A 5,742-nucleotide genomic window follows, 5' to 3' on the forward strand; every position below is an offset into this window, starting at 1 on the left:
CCCCCTGATCGGCCCTGCTCTGTGCGTGACAGTGGGGAGCTCCCCAAACCCCTGATCAACCCTGCTCTGTGTGTGACAGGGTAAGGAGCCCCAACCCCCCTGATGGGCCCCGCTCTGTGAGTGTCAGGGGGCAGCGCCCCAACCTCCTGATTGGCCCTGCTCTGTGCGTGACAGGGGGTGGTGCTGCAACCTCCCCATTGATCCTGCCTTGAGTGTCCTGGAGGCTGTGCCCCAACCCCCCAATCGGCCTTATCCTGAGTGTGACTGAGGATAGCATCACAACCTCCCAATACACCCTGCTCTGTGCATGACAGGGGGCGGCTCCCCAACTCCCCAATTGGCCCTGCTTTGAGCCCGACCAGGGGCTGCACCTAGGGATTGGGCCTGCCCTCTGCCACCGGGAGCGGGCCTAAGCCAGCAGGTCGTTATCTCCCGAGGGGTCCCAGACTGCGAGGGGGCACAGGCCGGGCTGAGGGACCCCCCACCCCGAGTGCACAAATTTTTGTGCACTGGGCCTCTAGTAAAGGTATATAAGAAAGTAATAACACAAAAGAATGGGCTGCAAATAGAACTACACTGCAAAAAATTATATATACTTTTTGAAATTTAGTTAGCAGATTATAATAAGTAAAAATGAATATGTATGTTGCTATGCCCTAAAATGTGCACCCCAAAATTCATATGTTGAAGCCTTAACCCCCAATTTGACTATATTTGGAATTTAAGTCATTAGGAAGTAATTGAGGTTAAATGAGGTAATAACAGTGGTGTCCTAAACTGATAGAATTGGTGATCTTTAAAGAAGAGGAAAGCCTGAGATGGCATGGCTCAGCGGTTGAGCATTGACCTATAAACCATGAGGTCATGGTTTGATTCTGGTCAGGGCACATGACCAGGGTTGTGGGCTTGATCCCCAGTGTAAGGGAGGGAGTGTGCAGGAGGCAGCCTATCAATGATTATCTCTCATCATTAATGTTTCTGTCTCTCTCTCCCTCTCCCTTCCTCTCTGAAATCAATAAAAGTATATATTAATAAAAGAGGAGAGGAAAGATCTCTCTTTCTATTTTCATGTGTACACAGTGAAGAAAGGCCATGAACATACACTGAGAATGTGGCTCTCTGCAAAGCAAAAAGAGAGCTCTCACCAGAACCCAAGCACACAGGCATTCTGATCTCAGACTTTCAGCACCCAGGACTATGAGAAAATAAATTTTTGTTGTTTAAGCTCACCAGTGTACAGTATTTTGTTATAACAACCTGAGCCAACTAAGACCTATACCCTATAGTAATCATTAAGAAAATAACTGGAAAAAAAAACAGTAAAAGCAAAAAGTAGTGAATTAAATTGAATTTAAAGTGGTACAGCAAAAATACCTATGCAACAAAAAATAAGTTGGTGATAAAAAAATATATAGGATAAAAATGATTTGAATATATAGAAAAATAGGAAGATACAGACACAAATTCTCAATAAAGGTCTATCAAGTTGAATCCACAGAACTTTAAAAATTTATTACATAGAATAGTTATCCCTAAAATGTGAGGTTATTTTCACCTCAAAAAATCAGTTAATGTAATGCAAAGTGACAATTATTTCAGGAAAGTGAAAAAAATCATTTTACTAAATATTACACTAATACATAATAAAAACCTTCAAGTAACCAGTAAAAAGAGGAATTTAATCAACCCAATAAATGTCATCTACCAAAAACTTACAATGAACACTATGCTTAATAGTGAAAGACATTGTACACTGTCTACAAGTAAGAGTGGAAAGAAAACAAAGATGTCTGCTTTTGCCACTTCTATTCAGCATTATAATTGTGATATTAGGCAGTGCAGTAAGGAAAAAAGAGGAAAGGGGAAATAAACAGCACGCAAACTGGAAATAAAAAGCAAAAAAGTGTTGGATGTAATTTGGGAAACTGGACCCCTCATTTATTCTGGTGGGAATGTAAACTACTACAATTGCTTTGTAATATACTTTGGCAGTTTATTTAAAAGAGAAACATAAAATGTTGATATGACCCAGAAATTCTACTCTGAGAAATCTACACAAGAGATAGTAAATATATTCCCACACGAAGATTTATATAGTAATGTTCATGAAAGAATATTTTATCAGAGCCAAACAGTGGAAACCATCCACATGTCCTACATTTCTTTATCACCAACTTATTGTTTGTTGTATAGATATTTTTGCTGTTCCACTTTAATTTCAATCATTTGTTAATTTTTGCTTTTAGTATTTTTCTCAGCTATCTTCTTGATGATTAGTATAGGGCAGTGATGGCGAACCTTTTGAGCTCGGCGTGTCAGCATTTTGAAAAACCCTAACTTTGGTGCCGTCTCACAATTAGAAATTTTTTGATATTTACAACCATAGTAAAACAAAGACATATTTTTTTATACTTATTTTATATATTTAAATGCCATTTAACAAAGAAAAATCAACCAAAAAAAAATGAGTTTGCGTGTCATAGGTTCGCCATCACTGGGATAGGGAGTAGGTCTTAGTTGGCTCAGGCTGATGAAAAGATAAATAAAATGTGGTTGTAGTGGGTTGAATTGTGTCCTCCAGAAACTATTTTTAAGTCTTAATCTCTGGTATCTGTAAATGTGAACTTATTTGAAAAATGAAATCATTGCAAAGGTAATCAAGTTATATGAATCATACTAGATTAGAGATAATCCTAAATCTAATGACTGATGTCACCATAAGAAAAGGAAAGAACACAGACTTATAGAGAAGAAGGCCATGTGAAGACAGAGGTAAAGATTAGAATTATGCTGCCACAAGCTAAGGAACTCCTGAAGCCACCAGAAGCTGGAAGAGACGGGGTAAGTGTCTTCCCTGGAGCCTCAGAGTGAGTGTGGCCCATCACCTTAATTTTGAACTTCTAGCCTCCAGAACTGTGAAAGAACAAATTTCTGTTATTTTAAGCAAAGTCTGTAGTAATTTGTTATGGTGGCCTTGGGAAACTAACCCAGTTATATCTATACATATAAAGAGGTAATATGCTAATTTGTCCATGATGGTGTCCCTGTAACAACCAATTTTCATATTGATGCGGGCAGGAAGCGGCCACGGGGAGCTCTTCCAATCTCCCTTCCCGGACACCCTACCCCAGCCCTGGCACCCTGGGGGGGACGGAGAGGCTGACCAGATGAAAGAAGACCCAGCCTTGGGGGTAACTGCAGCCTGCACCTCTGACTCCTGATCTCTTCCCCCACCACTCCTGCCAGGGGCACCCACAACAATAGCATGCCGGAGACCATCCATCAGCGCCCCCGAAGCACCTGGGGCCTGTGGCCTGCTGCTGCTGGGCCACCTCTGCTGGGGCCTGGCACGCCTCTCATCCCTAAAACTCCAGACCTGGGTGGAGGCAAGCCTGAGCAGCCCTCCAGGTTCAGACCCTTGCACCCGCCTCCCCCCACAGCAGCTGCAGCGCCATCTACGTAGAGGAAGCACGCTGAACCTCACTGGGTGCATGGCTAAACCCACCCTCCTAGCCCGCCTAGCTCCACCCTGGCCCGGCCCCCACCCCGCTCCAGGAGATTGGAGCCCTGCATTGAGCAGGTACAGCTGTGAAACAACCACATACAATTTAAAGAATGGCGCCAAGCGGGAAGGTTTGACAGTTATTTCCCCTTTGGCCTCACTGCCCACCTAGCACCCCACTAACTCCCTGACCCCGCCAGTGTCTCCAGGGATGACCACCGCTACAGGGCTCCTGGCCAGAGCCCGCCTCTCCAAGGCCTATGGAACCCTCTGCAAAGCTTTGATAGCTACAGTTTCAGGAAACAATCATGCTCTCCTCCCCTAATCAGCACCTGCTACCTGTGAGGATACCTGTGAGCTTAAAAATAACAATCCCTTCCCATTTAGACATCACTTACTTGATGAAACATTTCTAGGTTTTTTAGCTCAGAACCTCCTCATGACTGCCCAGTGAGGTAGGCGGAGAAGAGATTAGATTACAATTCCCATGGTATATGTGTATGTATTCAGAAATGAAGCTCAGAGAGGACAAGTGTCAAACCCACTGGTTCCCAGGGTACAGCACACGCCCCACAGGGGGGGAAATTTGATTTTAAATGGGGGCAATTTGAGAATGAGTTAACAGTGAATTTTTGCATTTCTTATGGTTCTAGGGGGGCCTCATCTGCAGCATATCCTACATAATAAAAGGTTAACATGCGAATGACCGAATGGTGGAATGACCAGTCACTATGATGTGCGCTGACCACTGGGTGGTCAGTGTGCTCCCACAGGGGGAGCACCACTCAGCCAGAAACTGGGCTCACGGCTGGCGAGCACAGCAGCAGTCGGGGGAGACTCTCCCGCCTCCGTGGCAATGCTAAGGATGTCCGACTGACAGCTTAGGCCCATTAAGCAGTCAGTTGGACATCCCCCAAGGGCTCCCAGACTGTGAGAGGGCACAGGCCAGGCTGAGGGACTCCCCACAGTGCATGAATTTTGTGCACTGGGCCTCTAGTATCCATATAATTTTCTGTACACTTTTCAGAAATAAAAAGAATGAACTGCCTTCTACAACATGGATGAAACTTAAAAACAGTACACTATGTTTAAGAAGCCAGATCTAAAGACTAGATATGTAGAATCTACTTAAATGTAATATCTGGAAAAAGAAAATCTATAGAGATGAAAAATTGATTAATGGTTGTCTAGGAATGGCCACAGGGATTGACAGCAATGGGTTTGACTGATCTTGTGTGTGGTGATGAAAATGTTCTAAACTAGATTGTTTTCACATTTCTGTAAAGTTACTAAAATTCATTGAATTGTACACTTAAAATGGGTGAATTTTTAGTATATAAATTATGCCTCAACAATGGTGTTTAATTAAAAAAATATTATCCCAAGATACTACCAGTTTATTTGTATTCCTCTGATGAACCTTTCTGATCTATAGAACAAGCATACTTTTAACTATCTCATACAGTCAAAGGACACGCATAAACATGTCAAAACTGTAATTGCATCAAGTGCTATGCATCAATCTTAGTCTTAAAGATTTTTTAAAAATTCATACCAGAAACGTGTGACGTATTAATGTTGTCTCACAATAGGGACTAATACTGTAAATAATTTCTAAAAGGAGATGTAAGTGGGAAAATAAAATCAAACCCAAACAACAAACATGTGACTATTTGTTAACCAATGAAAAGATATAATCAGAAAATCGATATAACGGACTAATTCAAGCAAGGGGGTGTCTGTTAAAGCCAAAAGTCTGTTATATAATAAAGTAGGTTTTCTGAATGCATATGTCAAAAAATTGAAAAATTAAGTTAACCTGTTTTTAGTTATGTAGACACATTTGTATAATTAAAATTAGGTATGTATGAAAAGTTTAATTTCACAGAAAAGTTTTCTGGATGTATTACTGTAATTTTAAAGTTCTACTGAATAGGTCTAGGAGATACATGCATCCACCAGTCACTGTGAGTAAACAAATGCACAGGCCTGGGGGTGGCTTAGCACAGTCAGAACATTAGGGCATATGTTAAAACTGCTGCAGAAAGTCATGTGACAACAGAACCAATTACCACCTATGACTCAGTGTGACCATGTGCTAATCATTCACTGAACATTGTATACAAGCAGTGACTCTTGGATTTAAATATATAGACTATGGTTGTAGATATGTAATATTTATGTTGGCAAAATTACTATAGTGTTTTTCCCAACATATTACCTATTTGGTAAAATTTGTT

Source organism: Myotis davidii, unplaced genomic scaffold (genome assembly GCF_000327345.1).
Source record: "Myotis davidii unplaced genomic scaffold, ASM32734v1 scaffold229, whole genome shotgun sequence".
NCBI lineage: Eukaryota > Metazoa > Chordata > Mammalia > Chiroptera > Vespertilionidae > Myotis > Myotis davidii.